This window comes from Carcharhinus amblyrhynchos, chromosome 7 (genome assembly GCF_965287045.1).
Source record: "Carcharhinus amblyrhynchos chromosome 7, sCarAmb.v2.hapA, whole genome shotgun sequence".
Lineage (NCBI taxonomy): Eukaryota > Metazoa > Chordata > Chondrichthyes > Carcharhiniformes > Carcharhinidae > Carcharhinus > Carcharhinus amblyrhynchos.
This window is the reverse complement of record NC_137330.1, coordinates 16,891,248-16,907,829: the sequence shown is the minus strand read 5'-3', so window position 1 is coordinate 16,907,829 and position 16,582 is coordinate 16,891,248. Positions and strand designations below refer to the sequence as shown.

At 44.5% G+C, this 16,582-nt stretch overlaps 1 protein-coding gene across 3 annotated transcripts in view; it reads right to left on the bottom strand.

Moving 5' to 3' along the window:
• Positions 1 to 16,582, bottom strand: part of LOC145344813 (uncharacterized) — a 1,415,987-nt gene that overhangs the window by 1,064,368 nt on the left and 335,037 nt on the right. For all 3 annotated transcript variants that reach the window (XM_080191980.1, XM_080191983.1, XM_080191981.1), the window contains exon 2: positions 6,725 to 6,849. The gene's annotated coding sequence lies outside the window, so the exon portion shown is untranslated. The remainder of the gene's footprint in view (positions 1 to 6,724; positions 6,850 to 16,582) is intronic.

Below are 16,582 nucleotides of genomic sequence, written 5' to 3'. Positions count from 1 at the left end.
GAATACCTGGTATTCATGCATAGGTCTCACAATTGTCCCAGTGAACAGAAGCTGAAATTCTGCCTGCCTTGATATCCAGCTGACTCCATGCCTGGCACCAGCTCCTTTCGGGATGCAGTAGCCCCGATTCCAACACAGTGCAAAAATAGAATGGGTGGCTATGCCAGGCAAAAGATGTTCCAGTGTTTCCAAAACCTGATTCCCATCTCCAAGATGGAAACCCAGCTTTACTCTTTCTGTAGAAGTCCTCAAATGCTATCAGGCCCGAACCAATGATGACTTCCAGTTTCAAGGCTCTCTGGCTGCTGTTGTTTTTGACATCAGCCAGCAGGCCTCTAGCCTTGAGGTTCCATCATCGCCGCTTAATTCATTTAGTTTCGGCTTCCAAACAAATTAATAAGCCTGAGCAGAGACTGAGGCACAAGACCTGATTCTATTTATTTCCTGGATATCTCTCTTGTCATCACACTTACCACACGGATCCAAGCTTGCATCTATTCCCTCTTCCCCCACTCTCTCCAGCCCTTAGGCACGCTTTGGTCTCCTAGCCAATCTTCACCCTTCAGTCAACTTCACGAAAACATGTTAACTCGTGACTTATTTCACTTCAGTGCAATGATATTGCATCGTTTAATGATGTCTTTGCATTATGAACATGATGAAGGAGCAACATAAGGTAGATGTGCCTGTGTCTATATATGCCGTGCTTGTGAACCAACCTTTTGATCACCCAATGAAGGAGCAACCCTCTGAAAGTTTGTGATACCAAATAAACCTGTTGGACTTTAACCTGGTGTTGTGAGACTTCTCACTGTGCCCACCCCAGTCCAATGCAGGCATCTCCACATTAAAGTTGATGTGCAAAAGATCTTTCTACTTGTGGGAGAGATCAAAACTAAGAGCCATAAATATAAGATATGAAATACAGGAGCAATGTCTTTAATGAACAGAATGATGAATTCAAACTGTAAGGATTAACTCTTTTTTCTCTTTGTTCTTTCATGAGATGTTCTTTCATGAGGGTGTCCCTGGCAAGGCTGGCATTTGTTGCCCAATCCAAATCAGCCTTGATCTGAATGTCTTGTTCGGTCATTTCAGAGAGCAATTAAGATTCAACCACATTGCTGTGGGTCTGGATTCAGATGTGAACTAGGTCAGGGAAGGACAGCAGATTTCCTTCCCAAAAGGATATTAGCATTTTTTTTAAACAACAATTGAAAATATTTCCTGGCATTATTATTCTTCCAAGTCCGGTTGTTTGTTAGTTAATCAAAGTTTTATTCCAACAACTGCTGAGGTTTTGATTTGAACCCATGTCCCCAGTACATTGGTCTGGGTTAAAAGCAAGATATTGCAGATGCTGGAAGCTGAAACAAAAACAGAAAATGCGGAAATTCTCAGCGGGTCAGAGCTGAAATGATAAAGGGTCATCTAGACTCAAAACATTGACTCCGTTCTCTCCCCACAGAAGCTGCCAGATTTGCTGAGATTCTCCAGTATCTTCTGACATTGTTCTGGGTCTCTGGGTCACGAGTCCAGTGTTATGACCATTTCACAACAGTCTCTCCTAGGGAAAGTAGTAATGATATATTCATAGAGCATAGAACATAGAAAAACTACAGCACAAACAGGCCCTTCGGCCCACAAGTTGTGCCGATCATGTCGCTAATAGGCTTACCTATAACCCTCAATCCTATTAAGTCCCATGTACTCATCCAGAAGTGTCTTAAAAGACCCTATCGAATTTGCCTCCACCACCACCGACGGCAGCCGATTCCACTCACCCACCACCCTCTGAGTGAAAAAATTATAGGGCGGATGTCAGAGGTAGGTTCTTTACTCAGAGGGTAGTAAGAGTGTGGAATGTCCTGCCTGCAGCAGTTGTGGACTCGCCAACTTTAAGGGCATTCAAATGGTCATTGGATCGGCACATGGATAATATTGGAATAGTTTAGGTTAGAGGGTCATTAGGTTGGTTCCACTGGTCGACGCAACATCAAGGGCTGAAGGGCCTGTACTGCGCTATAATGTTCTATGTTCTATGTAGCCCTAACATCTCCTCTGTACTTACTCCCCATCACCTTAAACCTGTGTCCTCTCAAAGCAATCATTTCAGCCCTGGGAAAAAGCCTCTGAAAATCTACCTGATCAATATCTCTCAACATCCTATACACCTCTATCAGGTCACCTCTCATCCTTCGTCTCTCCAAGGAGAAAAGATCGAGCTCCCTCAACCTATCCTCATAAGACATGCCACCCAATAAGAACATAAGAAATAGGAGCAGGATTAGGCCATCTAGCCCCTTTGAGCCTGCCCCGCCATTCAATAAGATCATGGCTGATCTGAAGTGGATCAGTTCCACTTTCCCGCCAGCTCCCTATAACCCTTAATTCCCTTATCTATCAGAAATCTATCTTCACGTGACTTAAACATATTCAATGAGGTAGCCTCCACAACTTCAATGGGCAGAGAATTCCAGAGATTCACCACTCTTTGAGTGAAGAAGTTCCTCCTCAATTCTGTTCTAAACTGCCCTGCCCCCGCCCCTTATTTTGAGTTTTATTTTAGTTCTGGTTTCCTTTCTAAGCAGAAAGAATCTCTCTACCTCTACCCTATCTAGCCCCTTCATTATCTTGTAAGTCTCTTAGATCTCCCCTCAGCCTTCTAAACTCCAATGATTACAGATCCCCTCGTCTCTGGTATCAGCCTGGTGAACCTTTTCTGTACTCCTTCCAAGGCCAATATATCCCTTCGCAAATAAGGGGACCAAAACTGCACACAGTACTCCAGCTGCAGACTCACCAGTGCCCTGTACAGTTGCAGCAAGACCTCCCTGCTTTTATATTCTATCCCCTTCGCTATAAAGGCCGACATCCCATTCGCCTTCTTGATCACCTGCTGCACCTGCAGACTGGGTTTTTGCGATTCGTGCACAAGGACCCCCAGGTCCCTCTGCACCGTAGCATGCTGCAACTTTTCACCATTTAAATAATATTCCATCCTACGATTATTTCTACCAAAGTGGATAACCTCACATTTGCTAATATTATACCCCATCGGCCAGGTCCTCGCCCACTCACTCAGCCTGTCCAAATCTCTCTGCAGACTTTCCGCATCCTCCACGCAATTCGCTTTTCCACTCATCTTCGTGTCATCAGCAAATTTTGTTAACCTACACTCAGCCCCCTCCTCCAGATCATCTATGTATATGGTAAACAGTTCAGACCCCGGCACCGATCCTGTGGCACTCCACTAGTCACCAACTGCCAGCCAGAAAAGCACCCATTTATTCCAACTCTCTGCTTCCTGTTAGATAGCCAATCCTCAATCCACGCTGACACTTTACCCTCAACTCTGTGTACCCTAACCTTTTGCAGCAACCTTTTGCTTATCGAACGCCTTCTGGAAATCTAAAAACACCACATCGACTGGTTCCCCTCAGTCTACCGCACTAGTCACATCCTCATAGAAATCTAATAAATTTGTTAAACACGACTTCCCCTTCACGAATCCATGCTGCATCTGCTTGATTGAACCATTCTTTTCTAGGTGTCCTGCTATTTCTTCTTTAATGATGGATTCTAGCATTTTCCCAACTGCGGACGTTAAGCTAACCGGCCTGTAGTTACCCGCCTTTTGTCTGCTACCTTTTTTAAACAGCGGTGTAACAGTAGTTGTTTTCCATACGGCCCGCACTTCCCCACAGTCCAGAGAATTTTGATAAATAACTACTAACGCATCTGCTATTACTTCTGCCATTTCTTTTGGAAGCCTGCCATTTCCTTCAGAACCCAATCCAGGCAACATCCTTGTAAATCTCCTCTGCACCCTTTCAATAGCTTCCACATCCCTCCTGTAATGAGGCGACCAGAACTGAGCCCAGTACTCCAGGTGGGGTCTGACTAGGATCTTATAAAGCTGCAGCATTATCTCCCAACTCCTAAACTCAATCCCTCGATTGATGAAGGCCAGTACACCATACGCCTTCTTAACCACATCCTCTACCTGCGAGGCCAATTTAAGAGTCCTATGGCTCCGGACCCTAAGATCCTTCTGATCCTCTACACTGCTAAGAGTCTTACCCTTGATATTATACTCCTTCATGCCATTTGACCTGCCAAAGTGGACCACTACACATTTATCCGGGTTGAAGTCCATCTGCCACTTCTCCACCCAGTCTTGTATCCTATCTATGTCGCGCTGCAACTTCTGACTTCCCTCCAAACTATCCGCAACACCATCAACCTTCGTATCATTGACAAATTTACCAACCCATCCCTCCACTTTCTCATCCAGGTCATTTATGAAAATTACAAACATCAGGAGTCCCAGAACAGATCCCTGGGGCACTCCACTGGTGACCGACCTCCATGCAGAAAAAGACCCATCCACAACTGCTCTCTGCCTTCTGCAGGCAAGCCAGTTCTGGATCCCCAAGGCAACAGCCTCTTGGATCCCAGGCCCTCTCACTTTCTCAAGAAGTCTTGCATGGGGGGCCTTATCAAATGCCTTGTTGAAGTCCATATAAACTGCATCTACTGCTCTTCCTTCGTCAATGTGTTTAGTCACATTTTCAAAGAACTCAACCAGGCTCATAAGGCACAATCTGCCTTTGACAAAGCCGTGCTGACTACTTTTGAGCATACTAAACTTCTCTAAATATTCATAAATCCTGTCCCTCAGGATCTTCTCCATCAACTTACCAACCTTTGAGATTAGACTCACCGGTCAGTAATTTCCTGAGCTATCCCTATTCTCTTTCTTGAATATAGGAAACACATCCGCAATCCTCCAATCCTCCGGAACCTCTCCCGTCTCCATCGATGATGCAAAGATCATCGCCAGAGGCTCTGCAATCTCTTCCCTCGCCTCCCACAGTAACCTGGGGTACATCCCATCTGGTCCTGGTGACTTATCTATCTTGATGCTATTCAAATGTTCCAACACATCCTCTTTCTTAATGTCCACATACTCAATCTTTTCAGTTCGCCTCAAGCCTGCAGTACAACCACCCGGATTCTTTTCCACCATGAATACTGAAGTATTCATTGAGCACCTCTGCTATTTCTACCGGCTCGGGACAAACTTTCCCACCTTCACATTTTATAGGTCCTATTCCTTCACATCTTATCTTTTTACTCTTCACATATTTGTAGAATGCCTTAGGGTTCTCCTTAATCTTACTGCCAAGTCCTTCTCATGACCCCTTCTGGCTCTCCTAATTTCCTTCTTAAGTCCCTTCCTACAAGCCGTATACTCCTCTAGATCGCTAACATCGCCAAGCTCTCTGAACCTATTGTACGCTTTTCTTTTCTTTTTGACTAGGTTTGTTACAACTTTTGTGCACCACGGTTCCTGTAACCTACCAAAACCTCCCTTCTCATCAGAACCTTGTCGTGCAGAACTCCAGGCAAACATTCCTTGAAAACCTGCCACCTTATTTCGGTACTTCTCCCCGAGAATACCTCCTTCCAATTTACTCGTCTAATTTCCTGCCTGATGGCTTCATATTTCCCCTTACTCCAGATAAACACTTTCCGAGCTTGCCTGATCCTATCTCTTTCCAATGCTAGTGTAAAGGAGATAGAGTTATGATCACTATCCCCAATATGCTCTCCCACTGAGAGATCCGACACCTGTCCAGGTTCATTAGCCAATACCGGGTCGAGTACAGCCTCTCCTCTCGTAGGCTTATCCACAGTGTCAGGGAACCCTCCTGAACACACCTAGCAAACTCCTCCCCATCCAAACCCCCTAACCTAGGGATATTCCAATCGATATTTGGGAAATTAAAGCCTCCCATCATGACAACTCTGTTATTATTACATCTCTCCAGGATCTGTTTCCCAATCTGCTCCTCAACATCCCTGTTACTATTGGGCAGCCTACAGAAAACACCCAGTGAAGTTATCGACCCCTTCCTGTTCCGAAGTTCCACTCACAGAGACTCCGTAGACAATCCCTCCACGGCGTCCACCTTCTCTACAGCTGTGACACTATCCCTGATCAACAGTGCCACTCCCCCACCTCTCTTGCCTCCCTCCCTGTCCCCTCTGAAACATCTGAATCCCGGCACCTGAAGTATCCAGTCCTGTCCCTGAGACATCCAAGTCTCGGTAACGGCCACCACATCACTATTCCAAGCAGCGATCCACGCTCTAAGCTCATCCACTTTACTCACTACACTGCTGGTGTTAAAATAGACACACCTCAAACCTTCGGTCTGAGCGCTCCTCTTCTCCATCACCCGTCTATCCTCCCTCTTACGCTGTCTACAATCCTTCTCTATTTGCTAGCTAACCTCCTCGCTCCCAGTCACCTCATCTCAATTCTCTCCCCTCCCCTCCAAGGGGAGGCTGGATGATTACAAGAGGGGGAAAGGAATACAGGGTTCTGCTAATAGAATGAGGTGAAGAGGAGAGGGTGAGGAGATTAAACACCAGAGTCGAAACCGAGGTTGAGTGATCTGTGTTGTACATTCTAAGTCATTCTACGTGGTAGAATTTCATAGACTGCTTTGTCTAGGTGAGGTACAAAGGTTAAGTAAAATGTTCCAGTGATGGACTGGAACTTAACTTTGCAACATCAGCATCATCCCTCCTCAGTTTAAAAATAACCCAAGGAAAACAACTCACTCCATTCAGCCTACACCACCTCCAGTAGAAGCCGGATTCCATAACATGTCACTCAAAACCATTCTCAGGAGATAAAGTTACCACTTACCGTCTCAATGGGGATGTCACATATGCTTTGTCAATTGCAGCTCGGAGTCGCTAGGCCTGAGTGAGTCTGTCACTTAAGCTGACAGACAGCCTCTCTATCAAGGAGCAATGACTGCGCAGAAGTGCCTGGAGATTAAAAAAAAAATCAGCATCAGCAAAGCGTTCCCATCGGAATCGCATCATTAGGTTGTTTGTCCGTGACATATTACTGGTTGGACTGTCGAGAAGAAATTACCAAGAATAAATGTGACTCAGTAGCCAACGGAAACACAATGATGTTCTGGAGAAAATAATAATACATTCAAAGACAGCCTAGCATTTGCCTTTTCCCAAATGGGTTAAGTGTGACAGAGAGAAGTAACGCTGAAAGTGACTTTTCCTGTTTTTCAAATTCCATGATGCTGCATTTTGCACTATCAAACCATATACACGCACTCTGTTTAATGCTCAAAAGAGCAGCTGAAATGTTGCTTCATGCATTACGCTGTCAGAAAGGGTCCTCGGAATAGAGATGTAAAGGGAGATTTTTCCTCTCAATACCCCTGGAATGGAAGTGTACTGATCAATAATATTCATCACAAAAAGCACACAAGGACAGATGAATTAGAAGCAGAAGTCGCCAAATTCAGCCCTTCAAACCTGCTCCGCCATTCAATTAGAGCATGGCTGATCTCTGCCTGGTCTCAAATCCACCTCCCACCTGTTCCCATTATCCCTCTTTCCTTTTTTTAGTTAGAAATATATCTATCTCCCCCTGAAACCATTCAACAAATCAGACTCCACTGTGCTATTGGGCAGTGAGTTGAACAAATAGAGCGCACACACTTGTTACACCATGATTGTCTCTCCCTTAAAATTCATGTACGGAGACTCAAAGTATAAATGTGCCTTATTTCCCAAACTAAGTTGTGGGTGTGAAATTTCCCAAATTAAGTCCCGAGTGGAAATAATCTGGATGACGGAAGTGAAGACCAATGCTGCATTTTTCCATATATTCTCACCTGAAATTTGAAATCATCTATTTGCGTACTCGCAAAAGAGTTTCCAAATCTCTTATTTTTCTGCACCCCCCAAGCAAAGGCAAGCCATTCCATGCAGGAAGATGGGTGATTTTAGAATCATACAACCCCTGCAGTGCAGAAGGGTGCCATTTGACCCATCAAGTCTGCACTGACCACAATCCCACCCATAACCCCGCATATTTACCCTGCTATTCCCCTGATGCTAGGGTCAATTTCATACAGCCAATTAACCTAACTTGCACATCTTTGGACTGAGAGGGGAAACCCGAGCACCCGGAGGAAACCCATACAGACATAGGGAGAATTTGTAAACTCCACACAGACAGTGACCCAAGGCTGGAATTGAACCCGAGTCCCTGGTGCTATGAGACAGCAACGCTAACCATTGTGTCACCGTGCTGTCCAAACCCTTAGTTTCTTTTTGTGCTCAACTGACCTCCATGCACAATCTCTTGCTGAGTGTACCCAGCACTCTCCTCAAGCTTTAAACATTTCTTCCAGAACATTATCAGAATATTCACTTGTGCAAGTACCCATAGAAATAAAACATTCTGAAAAGGCTTGACAAGGTGGGCACTGAGGTTTGGATAGTCACTGTTGAGGTGGGTAGCTCAAGTCACGATATTTGCCAACTTGCAAGACTGCCAAATGGAGTGTTCTTCACTCTGGGAGTGGGGAAGGGGGTTGCATAGGTACAGGATAGAGTTGAGTCCACCAACCCTGGAAACAGGCTTAAGCGGTCAGTGAGACAGCTGCATGCTGAGGAGGGCGCACAGAGGCACAATTGTTAGCACTGCTGCCTCAGTGCCAGGGTTCAATTCCAGCCTTGGGTCACTTTCTGTGTGGCATTTGCACATTCTCGCCATGTCTGTTGTGTTTGCTCCCACAGTCCAAAAATGTGCGGGTTAGGTTGATTGGTCATGCTAAATTGACCCTAGTATCGGGGATTAAAGGATAAAATATGTGGGGTTACAGGTATAGGGATTGGGTGGGATTGTGGTTGGTGCAGACTTGATGGGCCAACTGGCCTCTTTTTGCACTGTCCAGGTTCTAGGATTCTATAATTCTATGGGGTTTGGCTTAACAGTTCTTCAGGACTCCATGTCAGTTGTACAATAGCTGTCCAGCCCTTCATTCCTCACATTCTCTTACCCAGCACCAGCCCCACCTACTCTCAGCACCTCCTCCATGGCCTCATGCCAATGCAAGCCCCTCCCCATCCCCTTATAACTACCATGCCAACCCATGCTCACTCCACCCCATGTCCCTTTACATCCTCTATGACCTGAATTCCCTCCAACCCACTCAATATTCTGACTTGGTCACACCTTGCTTATGTGCAAATATATTTCTAATATATTGCAAATATTTTGGAAGTACATCACTGTTTCTTCATTGTGGCGGAGTCAAAATCCTGGAGCTCCCTTCCTAACAGCACATGGGGTGTACCTCCACCCCATGAACTGCAGCTGTTCAAGAAGGCGGCTCACCATGACCTTGCCAAGGACAATTAAGTGCTAGCTTACCCAGTGAAGCACCAATGAAAGATATTTTTAAAAAATCAAGAACAAAAATTTCTCCAGGAACTTTGCCAATTGGAAAAAATACCTGTTCAGAACAGTTTGAACCTGATGCGCCTTTGCTTATCCAATATGTTTCTGGGGTAACTCCCCAAAGCCTGTCCACCATCTACAAAGCACAAGTCAAAAGTGTGATGTAATATTTCTACCTGCCTGGATGAGTAGTGCTCTAAGAACACTCAAGAAGCTCAACACCATCCAGGACAAAGCAGTCCACTTGATTCAAACCTCATCCACCACCTTAATCATTCACTCCCTCCACCAGCAATGCACAGTGGCAGCTGTGTGTGCCATCTACAAAATGCACTGATCAAGCTTCCTTCAACAGTACCTTTCAACTCTCAACCGTCTGCCACCTAGAAGGACGGGTAGTAGGTGAATGGGAACACCATCACCGACAAGTTTCTCTCCAAGTCACACATCATCCTGACATCACCCGCATGGTCAAAAACCCAGAACTCCCTTCCAGACAGCAGTACATGCTCCCGACATCTCAGGGACACCAGAGGTTCGAGAAGGGGGCTCATTGCCACTTTCTCACAGACAACAAATGCTAGCCTCATCAATGATGCTTATATCGTTGATGATATAAGCATCATTCAGAGATATTTGCAACAGAAGTAACTGAGCAACTGAGACATTACCAAGGTTCTTTCAACAGCAACTCCCTTCCAACTCAATTTTCAAGTTTGCTGACAACACCACCATAGTGGATCGGATCTCAAACAATACTGAGACAGAGAACAAGAATGAGATAGAGAATCCGATGAACTGCTGCGGTGACAATAATCTCTCCCTCAATGAACACAAAATGAAGGAGATTGTCATCAATTTCAGGATGTGTAATGGAGAATAGGCCCCTGTCTACATCAATGGGGACGAAGTAGAAATAGTTGAGAGCTTCAAGTTATTAAGGTGTCCAGATCACCAACAACCTGTCTTGGTCCCCCATGCTGACACTATAGTTAAGAAAGTCCATCAATGCCTCTATGTGCTCAGAAGACTCAGGAAATTTGGCATGTCAGCTACGACTCTCACCAACTTTTACAGATACACCACAGAAAACATTCTTTCTGGTTGTATCACAGCTTCGTGTGGCTTCTGCACTGCCCAAGACCAAAAAAACTACAAAAGATCATGAACGTCGCCCAATCCATGCAAACCATGCTCCCACCCAATGAATCTGTCTCCACTTCCCACTGCCTCGGCAATCAATCAACATAATTAAGGAGCCCACACACCCCAACATACTCTCTTCCGTCTTCTACTGTTGGGAAAAAGATACAAAAGTCTGAGGCTAATTATCAACCGACTCAAGAACAGCTTCTTCCCTGCTGCCATCACACTTTTGAATGGACCTACCTCGCTTTAAGTTGATCTTCTCTACACTCTAGCTATGGCTGTAACACTAAATTCTGCATCCTCTCCTTTCTTCTCTATGAACAGTATGCTTTGTCTGTATGGCGTGCAGGAAACAATACTTTTCACTGCATATTAATACATTTATCGAATCAAAGACATTTTTGAAAATTGGGCGGTGCAAAATGGAATTGGTTTTGGGTTTTTGGAGTGGACAGGCATAGATTTTTTGGAACTTAGTTGGAAAAGTGTGATGCAGTTTAAGGTTCACAAACCGAGCAGAACCATGGGATTATTTAAGATGTGTTCTGTGATATAAATATCCTCCGATTTGCACTATATATTCCATAAACTCAGCCACACAAATAATGATTGTTCACAACTGCAGAGGAGCCAGGAATGATGAGGCAGGCTTACAGTGTCTAATTGTTGATTCCATATAATATGCCATCCGATCTTTATGCAAAGCAATAAAAACCAGTAGTCAGGACTCAAGCAGCAACATGCACCAAAGTGCCAAGATCCAAACTGGGCACAAATTCATACACTTCCTGAGAAGTGGAAAGAGGTGTGGAAGAAAAATCAGAGGGCGAGACATCACACATTGTTCCTGCTAAGCGAACAGCATATGGTTGATGGAAGTTCAAAGAATGACAGCATAGTATAGCACAGAAGAAGGCCATTCAGCCCATCAAATCTGTGACAACTCTTTGAAAGAACGATCAAAATTGTTCCATTCCTCTGCCCTTTTCCTACATCCCAGCAATTTGTTTTTCCCATCGGGCATTTATCCGATTCTCTTTTGAATGTTCCTACTGATTCTGTTTCCCCTGTTCCAAAACACAACTCGCCGGACAACAAAATCTCTTGCCTCAGGTTCTATTGCCAATTAACTTAAAGCTCTATCTTCTGGTTACTGACCCATCTGCCTCTGGAGCTCTTTGCCTAAGGATACAGACTTGAATGGAACAGCTTTGAATGACGCATTTTAAAACTTCTATTCACTGGAAGGAATATCGCAGCTTTCCATTATTCTGCAGGGCAGCAAATGCTAATTTTGACCTCTATTACTGATTTATGTTTCAGTTAACTGGCTGTAGCAAAAGAGAAGAGGTCAGTTTAGATGGCCCTGCCCTGAGGGGTGAAAAGTTTCAATTTCCAATCCAGCTGAAAACTGACAACATTTATCACAATATTGCAACTTGATGTGAAATTCCTGAGCTTTTCCTGACACTGTCCTCATTTCTGCCTGGCCGTGAGAATGAAGAACCGAGATAATTGGGAGCATCACTGAAAAGGGTAATACTCCCCCTCTTGCAGTCAAAACAGAATGAGCAACAATATACACTTTATTTGAACTATTCAAGAGAAGGAATAAACTTGACGTTAGGTGTTTCTTTTATTCTCAGTGCTGAGTGAACATCTGGGGTACATTGCCCTTAGGTAGGTGATAACCCTGCACGTCTTCAAGAGAGACTTGGGTCGGTTTCTTATAAGAACAGAGAGCATATCAAACAGATCTGTCTTTCTAACTGATATTTGATTCATGTGAACTCCAGGATTGGCTTTACTGACCTGAGGGGTCTGCAAGCAAGTGTCCAGCTCAAAGTTTTTTTTTGCCTTTCAGGTTTCGACAATGGCTGTGGAGGAAAGCGGGGAATGAGGGCAGGATTTTGGGACAAAAGGAGGAATGGTTAGCCATCATGATCCTGCAACTATCATGGTCATAACGTCATGATGGCACAGAAAGAGTCCATTCATGCGGGGATTTCAAGAACCAGTCTGGGGATAGAGATATGTGGAATATTCAAGCATATGTAGGGGAGAAATGCTGAGCAAAGAATCAATGGTTACAGTAGCCATACTTCCCAGGTCAATTACTGGGCAGCTAGTTTGTGATGCAGAGCGATGCCAAAAGCATGGATTCAATTTTCGTACCGGCCTAGGCTATTCATGAAGGCCTTATCTTCTCAACTTTGCCCCTCGCCTGAGGTGTGGTAACCCTCAGGTTAAATCACCACCAGTCAGCTCGCTCCCCTCAAAAGGAGAGAGAACATCCTGTGGTCATCTCAGACTTTGCCAACTTCCATTTCACTCATGTTTTTCTCTGGTATGACCATATCATTTGGGATAACCTCATTGACAACTGGAAAATTCAAACTATTATGATTGGCCCATTAATGGGCAGCACAGTGGTTAGCACTACTGTCTCACTGCGCCAGGGACCCGGTTCAATTCCAGTTTGGGTCACTGTCACAATGTGGAGTTTGCATATTCTCTCCATGTCTGCGTGAGTTTCCTCCAGGTGCTCTGTTTTCCTCCCACAGTCCAAAAATGTGAGGGTTAGGTGGATTGGCTATGTTAAAATTGCACCTTAGTGTCCAGGGGGATTAGCCAGAGTAAATGCATGGGATTATGGGGTAATGAGGAAAGGGCCTGGGTGGGATTGTGTTGGTGCAGACTTGATGGGCCGACTGGCCTCTTTCTGCACTGCTGGACTCTATAAATAACTGTAAAATCCACCAACAATTTATTGACCCATGGTTGCCTCACACCATGTCTTGTCACATTCAGACCAGCTGGAATCCCTACAGTACAGAAGTAGGCCATTCGGCCCACCCAGTCTGCACTGACAACAAAGCCATCCAGGTCCTATCCCTGTAACCTCAAGTATTTACCCCACTAATCCCCCTGATGCTAAGGGACAATTTAGCACGGCCAATCAATCTCATCTGACGAAGGGGCAGAGCCCCGAAAGCTAGTGGCGTTTGCCACCAAATAAATCTGTTGGACTTTAACCTGGTATTGTGACAGTTCTTACAATCAATCTAACCCAGATGGCTTAATAAACTAGGCTTGTACTCGTTAGAGTTTAGAAGAATGAGGGGAGATCTCATTGAGACATATAAGATGATGAATGGGATGGATAGGATAGAGGTGGTGAGGCTCTTCCCGCTCAGAAAGGACAGTAGGACTAGGGGGCACAGCCTCAAGATAAAGGGGGGGCGGTTTAGAACGGAGTTGAGGAGGAACTTCTTCACTCAAAGGGTGGTGAATCTCTGGAATTCTCTGCCCGTTGGGGTGGTGGAGGCTGCCTCGCTAAATATTTTTAAGAAGCGGGTTGATGGGTTTTTGATAAGCGAGGGGATTAAGGGTTATGGGGAGAGGGCGGGAATGTGGAACTGAGCCACAACAGATCAGCCATGATCTCATTGAATGGCAGGGCAGGCTCGAGGGGCTAGATGACCTACTCCTGCTCCTATTTCTTATGTTCTTATGTTCTTTGGACTGTGGGAGGATACCAGGACACACAAACAAAATCCATGCATACACAAGGAGACCATGCAAGCTCCACACAGTTACCCGAGGCTGGAATTGAACCCGGGTCCCTGGCGCTGTGAGGCAACAGTGCTAATCACTGTCCTACCCCCTATTGAGCAATCCTGTCAGTCCCATGCCCCAAGCTCGCTCCCTGTACCCGACAAGTTCATCTCTCCCAAAATCATTTGAAATCATTGATCATTTCTGCATTCACCACTCTCATTGTCAGTGGGTTTCAAACCATTAACACTCATTGTGTAGAACAAGCTCTTCCCTTGAATCTCTTCCCCAAATTGTTAAATCTGTTTCCCCTAATCCTTGTGCCGTCAGTTTATGGGAACAGTTTTTCTTTGCTCCATACCTGTCGTTGTCTCGTACACTTCTATTCCCTTTCCCATCTTTGCTGAGAAACAAGTTTGATGGGTTTTTTCCATCAATTATTGCATGTTCAAACATTAAGTAGCAACAGCAACTGGAGCAAAGTAAACTTGTCCTGACACTGCTGTGAGCACATAATTTCCTGGGAGCTTTATGGTATCATTAAACAAGTCTATAACCATATGGCTGACAGTTAAAATGTTAAAGCATGATGGGAAAAGAAGCCAACCTTATACAGAGCATCAGCTCTAGAGGAATCATGATTACAGTTTAACAGACTAGCCTGCTGAACAATCATCCTGTGTTAAGGATCTATTAAACATGGAATTGCTGCAAATGTTCCTAAACAAAGGACTGAAGGAGAAACAATGGAGCAGACATCTCCTGTGATCGGTAAAGATGATGTTGCACATTAAAAGGACTGACATGACAAAGGAGGAATGACAAGAATCTGCATAATCACAAGATATGTGCAGACTTACTCACCAAGAAAGCTAGGCAGAGGTCAAGGGTGCCAATTATTAGCTTCGTAAGGTGGCATCTCATCAGAGATGTGAGCAGAAAACCTGGAGGAAGAACCATCATGCAAGGTGGACCCTGAGCTGGGACTCAGTGAAGACCCTTCATAGGAAGTGTGTGATCAGCTCCACCGCATCGGGTAGCATCTCCAAGTCCAAGATTCCGAATCTTATTCTTATCCTTTATTAATAAATACTCGTTTATTAAGTGGATCCAGTAAGTGTGCTAATCCACAATTCCAGTTGAGCAGAAAGGGATTCCAACCCTCAACAAGACCAACGAGTCGGCTGCTGGTTAAAAAACCAAGTTGAGAATCTCAGGCCATGGTCTTGTACAAAGAAGTTCTGTACAAGCCATAAAGCTTCTCACTGATTTGCCTTTGCAGATCGTTTTGGATCAATAGAAAATATTGAGTAATCACAATAACAGCTTTTATATTATGGCTGAAAACATTTCTGTCTACTCGTGAGCTAATGAAGCTGCAGTGTAATCTGATACAAGACATGAAAATGTCAAAAGCTATTATGTTGACTCAAAGTAAATTTTAAAGTTTATTAGTCACAGTTAGGCTTATATGAAGTTACTGTGAAAATCCCCCAAGTTGACGTATTCCGATGCCTGTTCGGGTACACTGAAAGAGAATTTGGCGTGGCTAATTCACCTAACCTGCATACCTTTGGACTGTGGGGGGAAACCTGAGCACCAGGAGGAAATCCATACAGACACGGAAAGAATGTGCAAACACCAGGCAGACAGTGATCCAAGCCGGGAATTGAGCCCAGGTCCCTGGCACTGTGAGGCAGCAGTGCTAACCACTGTGCCACTGCAAACTTCAACCCTTAAACAACCAGCAGATCCAGCAAAGGATTTAATCTTCCCTTGACTGCTGGTTCCTTACTGTAACTTCACTGATCACATTCAGACATTGAATAGTTCTGCACAGCATCGGGCCATTCAATCCATCGAGTGTCCGATGGCCTTTTTGAACAGCAATCCAATCAAGTCCATTCTCCTCCTCTTTTCCTGTCCTCTTTTAAGGTCAAACCAAATAGATTGAAGCTATGCATTTCTTTTCCCACCTTGAATATTTAAATTAGCTATAAAGTCATTCTTGTGTATTAGTTATCAGCTAAATTGTTTGAATCCTGAAAGCCTACTGTACACAATTCCAAAATTTGAAAAACTGCATTTTTTCTGTTTGCTCACATCATTCCCTCCCTCTGTATTTTGTATTTCTTTCATTTGTGTTTTTATGTTTGCAACTTATCTAAATCAAACTAAGCAAACCTAACTCCAGAACTTAAGCCCATATTTCAGACTGACCCCCTCAGTGCAGTAGCTGGGTTTGTTGTTGGAAATAGTATCCTTCTGATGATATGCTATGTAGGGTACACGGTTCTCCTGGGTCATAGCATTGTCTCTCACACAAACAGGAGGACATGCAGCCTGTTGTGCCTCTTCTGCTGTTTAATGATGTCATGGTGAACCATTTTTCGTAAGCCATCTACCCACTTCTGTGAAGGGTTCTGCAACCCTTCATATTCTACTGATAAACAATTCATCACGCTCTGTTCAAAAAAGACGAGTGAGTTCTACTGGTCTGTCGCCCAACTGTTTTCTCTCAACAAGGCAGCAATGAAAACATGGACCATCTGCTTTACGCATCGTCATCACTGCTTG